The following is a 13120-nucleotide window of genomic DNA, read 5'->3' as shown; positions in this document are numbered from 1 at the left end:
TAAGTTATAGGAGTTCCAAGTTTGATGTGACTGAATGCCATCTTAAAGGAGAAGCCTTTAGACACAACTTTTAAAGACAATAAGACAAGGGGGAGTGTAGCCTTGAAGAACATTCAAGAAAATGTATAAAATGGGAAATAAAGTGTAATTCATCTTAGATTTAGTTACTTTCATCAAATCTATCTAAGTTCTGGGTACTTAAGATGGAATTTTACATTTTTCTTGTCACTTCAACAGTTAAGTAGTGAAGAAATGGCTTTTCTACTACTTTAAAAAAGATTAGATTTTCCTTAATAAGAATATTTATGCTTTAGTTGTGTTGCTTAATTGCCATATCTCTACACAGCATATCTCTACATCATCAGAGCCCTATGGTAAAAGCTACTACAGAAAACTGAAAATTTCCCTGCTTCTTTCTGTAAATGCATTCTCATTTTCATCTGTAATTTAATTTTAAAATAAAGTTATCATTTTAGATATGCAGAAGTGTAAAGTATGCCTGAATCAATGGCCTCTGGAATTTCTCTTTGGAATATCTTAAGTACTTTGAAATACACAGTGAATTAATAAAACTGTAACAGTTTTCCTGGATTTTTTTTTTTCCCCAACCAATAAAGTTCCATAAAGAGCAGAGTTAAGGAGCTCAGGTAGTGTCATTTGTGTCCCTTTCCATCTTGGCTCTGTAGCCTACTTTGTAGAGGGCTCCATAGAGAATTCTACAACACTGGGTGGCGCTATATACTAACAGAAAAAATATATATATATTCAGCATGAATATAGGTTTTTCTACTTTCAGTTCATTTTTGCAATTTTGATATCAAGTGTTATGAGATATTATTTTGCTGGTCCTTCTGATATTCTACTCACACAAATGTCTGGTGCAAATTGGCCTATTAGCAAAGAAATGTCAACCATGTTGCTCCAGCTAGGTAACATTTCATGAGAAAGCCTTATGACAGACTGGAAGGAAATAAAAACATTTGATAAGGAAGCATTTTCCCTCATGTTGATGACTGAGGATATTTGTTGGAGGAAAACATTAAACAAGTCACAAATTTGCATAGCCAGTGAATTCCAAACTAGCACCACATTTTCTACAACTTGGTTTTTTAATCAGTGATGTAATAATTCAAACACAATATTGAAGTTATTTAATTCACTCACCTAGATCTTCCCAGAGTCATTAAGAAATAAATTGAGCCATCCTTTTTGGGAAATTTGATACCAATATATTTGTATTCAAAACAGATAAATATAGGAGAGTTTTTTGCTAAGTTTTTAACAAAACAATTAAATGCATTTTTGTAGGCAAGTGCTTTTCGCTTTTCTCTTATCAATGATGTGTAACTACTGTGCATTTTTTCAATTTCCAGGTAAAGAATTGCATTAGCATGTGAATGTCCTCCTTTGCTAGCATCCTGCCTCCACACTACCACTTACACTCCATAACTAGGGGTAAATTTGGTGTTATCTATCCAGTGTTTTGGGTTTTTTTATATTCATGAAGTACATTTTTACACATATATACCATTTCCTGTTTTATACTAATAGGATCATACAATGCTTATTGTTTGACAACTTGCTTTTTCAGTTAAGAGCAGATCTTAAACATCTGTGTCAACTTGAAAGTCTAATCAAACTTAAAGCAGCAGATACTCTATAGCATGGATATGTCATAAATTCTTTAACCATTTTTCTAATTGAATTGTTAGGGTGTTTTTTTTTTTTTTCCTTCATGGAAAACAGTAAAACAGTGTTGCAATAAACATCCTTTTACATATATCTCTGTGCATATGTGTATTTCTATTAGATGGATTTTAAAAGTAAAATTGTTGAAGTGAAAGGAATGAGTTTTCATACCTTTAATCTAATTTTGCCTTCTCTCTGATTATATACTAGGAGAGCTGTTTATGGGAATTCCAACCCTTGTTCTTGGAAGAAAAAAACAACAAAAAAAAACAAAAACCACTATGAATTTTTTCTTTAATTCTTTTTTACCTTACTTTTTTAAAATTTTTCACATATCTAAATGGTGCGATGCTATGTCTCTACTGTTTTCATTGATAAGCATATGTGAAATTGTGGATTCTTTTATATTTTATTGGAATTTATAGGCTTTTTAAGAATTGCACATTTATACCAACATATTTTCATTCTAGGTTAATTTTTTTTTTTTTGCATAGCATCATAAACATTTTTTTAAAGATTTTATATATTTATTTGACAGATCACAAGTAGGCAGAGAGGCAGGCAAAGAGAGGGGGGGAAAGCAGGCTCCCCGTAGAGCAGAGAGCCCGATGTGGGGCTCGATTCCAGGACTCTGAGATCATGACTTAAGCCAAAGGCAGGGGTTAAACCCACTGAGCTACCCAGGCGCCCCTATAAACAATTTTTTATCATGCATTCTTACTTTTTGTTAATATAGCCACTCCAAATATTTTTTCTAGCCTCTCATTTGTCTATTAGCATTGCTTATACAATCTTTTATGAATATAAGCTAAAAATTGCTAATTATCTCTATTAGTTTCTTTCTTTATGAATTCTAACTTGTATCTTACTGAAGAAAACATTTTCCACTCAAAAATTTTCAAGCTATTTGCATTTATTTTTTGTGACTATTTTTATAGTTTAGACTGTTATATTTTTCTCTTCAGTTCTTCTAAAATTCAATTTTGTGTAGGGCATATAAGAGGGAATTAAAACTCTTTTTCTCAAATTTAGCCAATTTTCCAGACCATTTATTAAAGAGTTTATCTGTGTCCCACTGATTTGAAATACTGCTTCAGTTAAAAACTCCAAAAATCTTTTTTGGGGTTTTGAATAAATATTTATTTTTTGTTTTATTGTTTATGCTTCATTTTATTTTCATAAAACTTCTATCACTATCGTCAAATGATATCAATAGCATTCATAAGCTTATTTTAAAAACAAATTTGATTACATGAGATGTTATTTCTCAAATTATAATGCAACTGAATTAAGCTAAAGAAGATTAAAATTCTCCTTCAAAAATGTTAAAATGACTGTTTTTCTATTATATATACATATTTCACATAATTCACAGTGAGTTTCTTTAATATTTATAAAATACTATCTTTCTCAACAGATTGAAAAACAGCTATCCTGGACCTGGAAGCTAACAGTCATATGATGATCTAGGTATGAAACAATTTATATTGGCAAGGAGAAGATATAATGGTTTTAATAATTTTGCAATTACTGTGTCTATATAGCTTGACCTTTTTTAGATTGTAAGGCTGGACAAGCTAAACATTTCTCTTGGTAATACAGATGAAGACTTTTTGGACTAGATTTTAGTCTTCTGGTACATCTTCTGACAATATGATATTTTTTTCTAGATACAAGTTCTTTATCAGATATGTGTTTTGCAAATATTTTCTCTCAGTATGTGGGCTGTCCTTCTTTTTCTTTTCTTTTTTCTTTTTCCATTAACATATAATGTATTATTTTTTTCGTGGGTACAGGTCTATGACTCAACAGGCTTATGCAATACACAGAGCTCATCACAACACATACCCTCCCCAGTGTCCATCACCCAGCCACCCCATCCTTCTCACTCCCCCCCACTCCAAGACCTTTTTTTTTTCTTTTGAAGAAGAGCAAGAACAGTTCTTTATAACTCATTCTTGATGAAGGTGCCAAATTTACATAAATTTAGTGTAGGACTATGAACTGCTTTTATCCACAGGCAGAGCCAAATGAAAGAGATGCATAGGACAAGGCATGGGGGAACGGGCATGAAGCTTTTATGTTCACTCTAAGTACATCACCATCCCAGCATCTCAATGAATTCACCAAACCAAAACTTCTTCATTATTTAGAGGTTTTTATGGAGATTCATTAAATAGGCATGGTTGACTAGATCATTAGCCATTGGTATAATCTCAATCTCCAGTGCCTCTGCACTCACTACAGGGCAGGGATGAGACCAAAGCTTCCAACCCTCTAATCATGACTTGGTCTTTCCACACACCAGCACCTATCCTGGACTATCTAGGAGCCCTCAAAAAGTCTAAGAATCACCTTATTAGCATGGACACAAGTATCGCCTTAAAAAGGGATTATGAATAACAAAAGATGTTCCTGCCATCCTTATCTGCATCATGTTTTAGAAGCTCTGAATCAGGAACAAAAGACAAAGACCAAATGTATATTTCTTATCGTATCACAGAAGCTTGCATTATAAATAAAATATGATTTCTAATAACATATTCACGTTTCTAATATTTATATTTATGTAAGAATAAATAATACTAATTTTCACTATTTTAAGACCTATTGTATATATTAAAATATTGAATATGACTTCTTATAAATAAAATTCTACTGTAGACATAATAATGGTATGGTAAGATGTTTAGATTAAGCAATAAAATATAAGCATTGTTTAAGTATTTTTCAAATATAAAACATATTCTTAAACAGTGTGAACTATATAATCCTATCATAATACGTATATTACTGATTTATAATTCAGAGTTTTCTTCAACTTTATTTCATTTCATCTGTAATTAGAACGTTAAGCTCCACACTTAAAACAGTAAAGACGGCAATTCATGTGTCCTAAGAAATTGAAAATAGCTAAGTAACCATTATATGAGGTTACTTTTATTCAACTGAACACAATGTTTGGAATCTGTTTAAATGAACACAATAATTAATTATATTACATTATCGCTCTTATTTGCTATGATTGTTATTGCTTTAGATATTATAGGACCTCTCCAGATCACTTTCTGATATCAACAATATAAACTACACAATGTATTCATCATATTTTTATATTAATCATTATTCCCTGAACTACTATGCATTTAAGATCATTATTAAAACTTTGGTCTGTCTTCATTCCACATAGACTTTTATAGAATCTGGACTTTCATTTAACTTGTAAGTCAATATAAGAACACTCATATTTCTTCATAACAATATCCCTTATATTCACTCTGTCTTGAATGTGTAAACTCTTAAACAGAACATTCTAAAACTAAATTATTTTAATTCATGCATTAACAATTTAACTTAACAAATAATTATGATTTCGCAGGAAAGGAAGTAAGACTGTTAAATTATTTGTATTAGTTTAGCATTTGCAAATTAATTTTAAGACAAGAGTATATTTGTCTTTTGATATTGTGTTTGTGAGTAATATAACTGCAGATGCAGATATTATTAAAGTCTAATGTAGTTATTCTTCTTATCAATATTGATGGTTGTCAAGATAAAATTAGAAGAATTCTATGATTTTTTTTGTACATATAATCAGATTTTGGAAGGATTTAATATCCATATATTTGAGAAAAACATAAGGTACCCACTCCAATGTGAGTATATCTACACTTGATTTTGCTGAAGAATTTTAATAAAAATTTATAACTTTGGTTAACATGAAATTTAAGTCCATTTAAAAGATAATTAAGAATTTATTGTGAATGTATTAACATTTAATATAAAACTATATCTTTAAATATGCAATTTCTTACACTGGTCTATTTCAAAACAATGCATTTTTATATGTACATTAAAATGAAAGATGTAGATACAATGCCCATATAGACTTTCACTATTTCCCACAAATATTTATCTTTTTTTGAGATCAAAATTTTTCTCTTCTCTAGTATTTTTTAAAGATTTTATTCGTTTATTTGGCACCGAGAGAGAGCACAAGCAGAGGAAGGGCAGGCAGGCAGAGCGAGAGGGAAAAACAGTCTCCCTGCTGAACAAGGAGCAAGGAACAAGGAGCCCTATGTGGGGTTCGATTACAGGACCCTGGGATCATGACCTGAGCCAAAGGCAGCAGTCTAACAGACTGAGTCACCCAGGTGCCCCACCAACAAAGATTTCTTTAAAGCGATTTAATATGTCATTGATACTTCAAATGCCTTTATCTATAATGTCCAAACCAGTTCTGTTACTCTCTCTACCTTGCTTCTTCCACATATCACATTTCTAACCATGTTCTTAAAAACCTGAGAATGTCCTACCTACCATATGGTATTGTCCTGAGTGCTTAGGTTTTAACATCAGTGAAGCCAATTTTGTATCTAAGCTATTCCTAAGCATTAAAAAATGTTGGAAATTTGTATCCATTGTCTTAAGAAATTAAGTTAAATTGAGAAGTCCATGACAGAAACTGAACAGGAGTCAGTTTGCCGGCCTCAGGTTTCTTCTGTGACTGAATTAGGTTTATCACCTGCTGCCTTAAGAGACTAGATGTCTGGCACTGTCCCAATTACAGAAATATCCACCTGTGCATACTATGCAAAGCAAACATATTCCTTTGAGTCTATAACATCAAATCCAATATTTGGCTATAAATTAGAGTGGTAAGAGGATGGACATAGATATATGTGTGCTATATAAAATTTCCAGCTAAAGTTTTAGAATCTTTGAAGTCATGAACTCTTGCTTCTATTTTGTTTTCAACCCAAAAGACATTTAAAAAGTACTAGATAAATGCTTGCTTAACTTAAAAAATTATAAAAATAATTATGTCGTGGAATTGCAAGAATTAAGTGATTAATATATGTAAGATATTAGAATACAACAAGGTACAGCACGTAATATTTTATATACATAGCATTTTATATACATAGCATTTTATAGAGAGAGCAGCTGCAACCATTGTGAAGTACAGTAAAATAAATATTAATCAGACACATTTACTTGTGTCAGGGAGCAAAAATTCCTGATTCCCTTTCAAGGTCCTTCTAACTGGACTAAATCAAATTTACTTGAGACAAATTAACAGGAGAAAATCAAAATTTAATTTTGTACATATGAGGAATCCACACAAACATGGAAATTCTAAAGATGGTGATGCAAAATGAGGTATATATGTCATTCTGAACTAAGACGGGGATAGAATCTGGAACTTCAAAGGGAAGGAATGCAAATCACAGGAAGATGAAAAGTAAATATTTGATAAACAAATGGTTACTGGTCCACTCAGAAGCAATGGGACATACAGGACTTCCGTCTGATGGGTTTTTCTCGGTTCTTCTAGTTTATATTATAATGTAGATATTTATGGTGATAGCTTTCTTCCTGGATTTGTTTCTCTATCTAAATTCTTTTTAGGTAGTTAAGGAGGAAAAAGTAAAGAGCTTTTTCTGATTCTACTGGGTTTTAATTGCTTTTTAACTCAAAACAATCCTTTATATCAAAGTGGCCCATGTTGGGGAGGCCTGTGCTTGGACCCTACATTTAACTTGCGAATATGCATTTCTTTTTAAAGAACAAAATAAGAGCTAGATTTTACTTTTGATTAGTTTTGGCTTCTAGATGGTGTTTCCCTTTGAAAACAAGGGTTAGTTTAGTTTGAACAATGTCTGTTCCAGGTTTTATTCAAATTTACTTGCAATAAGCAAATATTCCTGATAAAAAGAAGCAACTTCTAAAATAGTTAATTGTGGTAATAGAAGAAACATTTGAGAACAACTCCTCCCAAAAAAAAGTTGGGAGTGGCAATGAAAAAATTTACATAAGAACAACTTAGAAATGTCAGCCACACCTGAACCTTTTATAAATTCCTTAGGTTTTGTACTCCTACAAACGGAGGGCCTGGTAAATTTTCAGTTGGCAATTTAATCAGGCCGTCTTCAAAGGAAAAGTATTCAGAGATATGTAGTTGGACTTATATTGAGAAAATTACATACAGTTTAATAAGGCAAGAGTTATGATGGATGGAAGGCACAGGACAAATTGAGAGAGATAGCGTGTCTCAAACCAAAGAGTGGTTCCACCAGTAATAGAGAGCCACTGTAGGATTTTAAACAGGTAGTGACATGATATTGCATTTTAAAGAAGGTATTTTGGATTTACTAGGTTAAGTTTATATGTTCATTTATCTGACAAATATTCATTGTTATATGTGCCAGATACTGTTCATAGATGTTCAGAATAGCAAGCTGAACAGGACAAAAAGAAGTCTTTTTCACGGAACTGACAATCTAGCAGGACAATTTTGCAATAAACAAGTAAATAAATAAATAAGATTTTAGGCAGTGCTAATATCATGAAAAGAATAAGTATAATTAAGTGATACCATGTGATTGATGGGTGTGATCAACAGTTGGCAACATTAAATAGCACAATAAATGAAGAGTAATGTCAGATTTGAGACCAGAATGAAAGGAAGGAAGTCGTCACTCAAAGGGTTGGAGTCAGAAAAAGAACCAATACAAAGAGCTGAAGAAGAGCTAGTGGTGTTACAGCAATGGAATGAAAGCCAATGAATATACAGCAAGTTTTATGAGAATAAAAGTGGAGCAACTGTAGATTTAAAGCATGAACAGCTCATGTACAGTGTCATAGCAGAAGACTTCAGAAAGACTATGATTTCATCTTAAGAATGGGAATCTATTGGTTGATGTTTAAAAATAAATAGGGTCTTAATTACATGTTTAAAACATATAAGCTTACCAGTTGATTTAGCAGTTGATAAATGAGAATTATGGAAGAGGGCAACTAGCCAGGGAGATATCACAAGTGTCCATGTGAAAATTCGTGGTGGTTTGTCCTAAGTGGTAACAAAGGAGATGGTGAACCTGGAGGTAGAGCTGTCAGCATTCACTAATAGGACAGATAGGAGGGGTAAAAGGGAGAAAGACAAACTGAAGATGATTCCAGAGCCTTAAAAAAGAAAGTAGGTGACTATGGTACATCATTAACTGAGGAGCAGAAGTAAATTTGGGTACATATAGTTAAGGTCACACCCTATATATAATATGGTTTCATGAAAAGATGTAAGAATCATTTCAGGATTATGATGATGAAAATTAAGTCCAGATTTTACACAAGACTACAAAGAAAAAAGAAGTAACTATATCTTTCTCCATTTAAAAGTCTTCATTTTCTAAGATCAATTAAAGTCTGCTCTTCTATTTCTTAAAGCTCTAATAGTCTACAGTTTTCTCAAAATAGTAATTCTTACCTTATTGTGTTACTGTGAGAAATAATCAGATAGAAATAAACCTGGTATGGTCAGATTATGTGGAATAGCCCTTTACATAATATATTGGCAAATTTTAATGTTACAATATAGTAATATGTAAAATGATGTATAAATATTATTATTTATTGAACACATGTATTCATTGAATAATTTTTAATTGTCATTTCTTATATATAATAGTTTAATAGTTTTAATATATATAATAGTTTAATAGTATTCTAGATATATTCTAGATATATTTAACATAGAAGAGAAAAAGACAAATAATTATCTTGCTATCATAGAGTCTCCCATTAAGACGTCTACTAAGTTTAGATGGAAAACAAAACAAGCAAATAATATATAAATCAATAATTCAGTCAACAAAGATTAATTGAGCACCAACAACATTCTGGGCATTGCTATAGAAGCAGGAAGTATAGAAGTGAGCAAAACAGACACATCTCTTCTCTCATGGAAATTATGCTCAGGAAGGCAAAGAAACAATAAAACAGATTAGATTAAATCCTGGGTCAAGATTCCTAATAGAATGATGATTTCGTGGGTGTCAATTTTGATTTGTTAAAATGCAAATCAGGTGTTTCACTGGTACTCATTGGGAGTCATTGGGAGTCTCCTTAGAATGTGTCTACAATAGTCCCCAAACACTGAGACCAGAACTTTGCAGATATTCTAAAACATACAAGAATGTTTAGCAATGTTGGTAAGTTGTCAATAAATTTAAATTTTTATATAATTTTCATAAAGAATATATAATGTGAATTTTAATATTTAAGGAAATGGAATTTTAGTGAACGTTTTTTAAAGATAGCATTCACGATGATAATAGTATATTGATTTAGAGTAAATATCTTATATTGAACATGATCAAAAGTTATAATGTTCGGGAAAAAATTAATTCTTTTGCATTCACTTAAATAGAAATCACAGTATAAAAGCAAGAAAGGACCTGAACGATTATTAGTGATTCACTGTTACTTGTTTCTTTAGAAGACTAAAGGAAACACTGCAGTTGATACCCTATTCATTTTACCAATTTTCTTTCCACTGACACTCTTCTAGAGTTCCAGACTGGTGCCACGTGTCTCCATGGAGGGTGACTGAGCTAAAATCCTCAATCAATTAGATGATGCAGGTTAATATAACCTAAGTCCCTTTCTCAGGAGGAGCAGGATAAAGTAATGGAAAGTGAGTGGACTTAAAAGTCAGATAGATGTGACTGGAATCCCACTTATTAGCTGAGGGAATCTGGTTAAATTCTTGAATCTTACTGAAGCTTAAATTCCTCATCTGTAAAAATGGAGATAACAATATCTCTCTTATAGAGTTATGGGAAGCCTGGAATTAGATAATATGTATAATTCATTGAACATAGTGTCTTACACATAGAAACACAGCTCAATAAGTTTTAGATTTTCTCAGAATTAATAAAATTGTCTTTTTACCCACATCGGTCTCCATCTTACTACCTCCTTCACACCAGAAAATTGTGATGGTTATTTAATTAACAATTTTACTATTTGTTGATTAATCAGACACATTATACTGCATCATTTTTTAATTTTTATAATGGTAGTTTTTAGAATCTTGGAACACTGAAAAAAATAAAATTAAATTAAGATGCTAAAAAAATGAAATGAAATGAAAAGTCACGTAAAATAACAACATTTTTGTTTGGGTGCACTTATTTCTAAATTTCAAAATAAGCGGTTTCCACTTTGCTTCTAAAAACTTAGCAGATAACTCTAATCAAATGGCCCTGCCCTATTTTTTATCAACATTTTCTATCATTCTTTTGCAGCCATAATATTTTAATTGTACCATCACTGTCTGTATCTCTGAAAATGCTGTTTCCTCTCCATGCCACTCTTTTTCGACTCTTCTTCAGCTGTTTGAAACCCACTCTGCTCAATGTACGATGTACACATCCATCTGCATTCTCAAAGAACCACCCACCTTTCTATCTGCAGAACAATGCTGATCTGGAGTTCCTTGAGATGCAGCTTATTTCCCCATTCTTGTCCTCTTCTCTAGGATAGAGCCTGAGTATTTAGCACTAAATAAATGAGGAGATAAAAATAAAAACCAAAGTGTTCAAATTAAAATACATAGGTACCTGCTGATACATTTTACCAGTGTGTAGGGTCACAGAGGACTTTTGAAATCTATTCCGGACTGAATGTTTGTGCTCCATCTGCGTCAATTTCATATGTTGAGGATGTAGCCCTGGTGTTATTGGACTGTATTTGGGGAGAAAGTGATAAGGGTTAAATGAGAACATAAAGGTGCTGGTCTAATTGGATAGAGCTGATGTCCTGTAGGAAGAGGAAAAGACACCCACACTTACCCTCTACCATGTAAGGGCACAGTGAAAAAGAGGTCCTCTCTACAAGTCAGGAAGAGAATTCTCACCAGGAATTAAATTGGGCAGCAACTTGATCTTAGATTTCCCACCCACCAGAACAGAGAGAAAGTAAATTTCTCTTACTTAAGCTTGTCTCTGGGATTTTGCTATGGCAGCTCAAGCTAAGACAAAACCCAGTTATGCTTTATATAATATGGATTTTATACTTTATATTCTTTAAGAATTATTCCCTGACTTGAATAACTCTGCTAGTAAAATATGTATAATTTGTTTACTAAAGCAAAATTAGTATTAATAAATTATGGGAAATAAAATTGTGTTTGACATTTGAGATTTAGCTAAATGATTTGCAGATGTAAATGCATATATTCTATTAAAAATTCCACTGGATACTATGCATCCCAGATAGAATTGAGCTGTCTCCAGTTTTATACATCCATTACAGAATTAGTTCTACTTAGGATATTTTCACTAAACAGTGTGCATCTTTGAGACCCAAATTATATCACTTTAATAAAGCCTTGTATGATGGAAAATAGCTTATCTAAGGAACCCACAGTGAAAGCAGCATGTATGAAGATACTTGTTTCATGAATCGCCTCTGAAATTGAATCCTCCTAATATATTATTGACAAGAGACTTGGGGCTCCAGATTTTTTTTTTTTTTTTAAGATTTCATTTATTCACCTGACAGACAGAGATCACAAGTAGGCAGAGAAGGAGGCAGAGAGAGGAGGAAGCAGGCTCCCTGCTGAGCAGAGAGCCCGATGTGAGGCTTGATCCCAGGACCCTGGGATCATGGCCCGAGCCGAAGGCAGAGGCTTTAACCTACTGAGCCACCCAGGAGCCCGGGCTCCAGATTTTAAAACAGACTAACAAAAAAAAACTCTTAAATATCAAAAAGAATTTTTGCAGAAAAAAAAAAATCTCCACTTATAATCTATACCTCATTCTAAGAACGAAATGACATTGTTAACCTACTTTTATCTCATCCTTTCTCAGTTCATCTCCGTATTCCCTACAACAAGCAAGGCCAATAAATTAGAAAGTTTTTAGTCTAGCTGATTTATTAAAGAAAATATACTTTTTCTTAACTTCTCATTTAAGATATGGATTTAAACTTCTGATGTTTGTGTAAAGAAAGTACCCTTATATTAATTCAGGATAATCTGGAGGGAATTATACAAGGTAAATTTTCCCGTCTCACTCTTACACCCACCCTAAAAAAATTGGCATCACCCTTGTTTTATAAAACAAACAGTGGAGCAAAGAATTGACAAATAATGTGGTCGAAGTAGAATTTTCAGTAAATGGTAGAAATAAGATTGGAATTGGCCTTCTTTTAGAAGTCCAGATTTTTTAAAAAGATTTTATTTATTTGAGAGAAAGAGAGATGACACCTGGGCATGGAGAAGGACAGAGGGAGAGGGAAAGCACACTCCCCACTGAGCAGAGAGCCTGATGTGAGGTTTGATCCCAGAACCCTGAGATCATGACCTGAGCCTAAGGGAGATGCTTAACACAAGGAGCTACCCAGGCACCCCTAGAATTCCAAAATTGAGGAGTAGATGATGATGATGATAAAGATAAAATAGAAGTCCCTCTTTTCCCAAAACTCTTACAATACTAAGAGACAGTGTTCCACCTAAACACTTAAAAACAATTCAAAATGTTTACAAAAGATATTAAGTTATATGTCCTTAAGTAAAACATAAAATCAAAGGAGAGGGGAAAATACACACTACTAAAGTCAAAGAACAGTTCACAAGCAAACTATT

General features: G+C 32.5%; 1 long non-coding RNA gene across 1 annotated transcript in view; it reads right to left on the bottom strand.

The window, feature by feature from the left end:
* Window positions 1–13120, bottom strand: part of LOC116584050 — a 53038-nt gene that overhangs the window by 6591 nt on the left and 33327 nt on the right. The window contains exon 2 of the long non-coding RNA XR_004283038.1: window positions 10934–11033. This is a non-coding gene — a long non-coding RNA (uncharacterized LOC116584050). The remainder of the gene's footprint in view (window positions 1–10933; window positions 11034–13120) is intronic.

The sequence above is a fragment of the Mustela erminea genome, chromosome 2, assembly GCF_009829155.1.
Source record: "Mustela erminea isolate mMusErm1 chromosome 2, mMusErm1.Pri, whole genome shotgun sequence".
Classification (NCBI taxonomy): Eukaryota; Metazoa; Chordata; class Mammalia; order Carnivora; family Mustelidae; genus Mustela; species Mustela erminea.
Note: the sequence above shows the minus strand (reverse complement) of the source record. Positions and strands in the feature narration are given on the sequence as shown.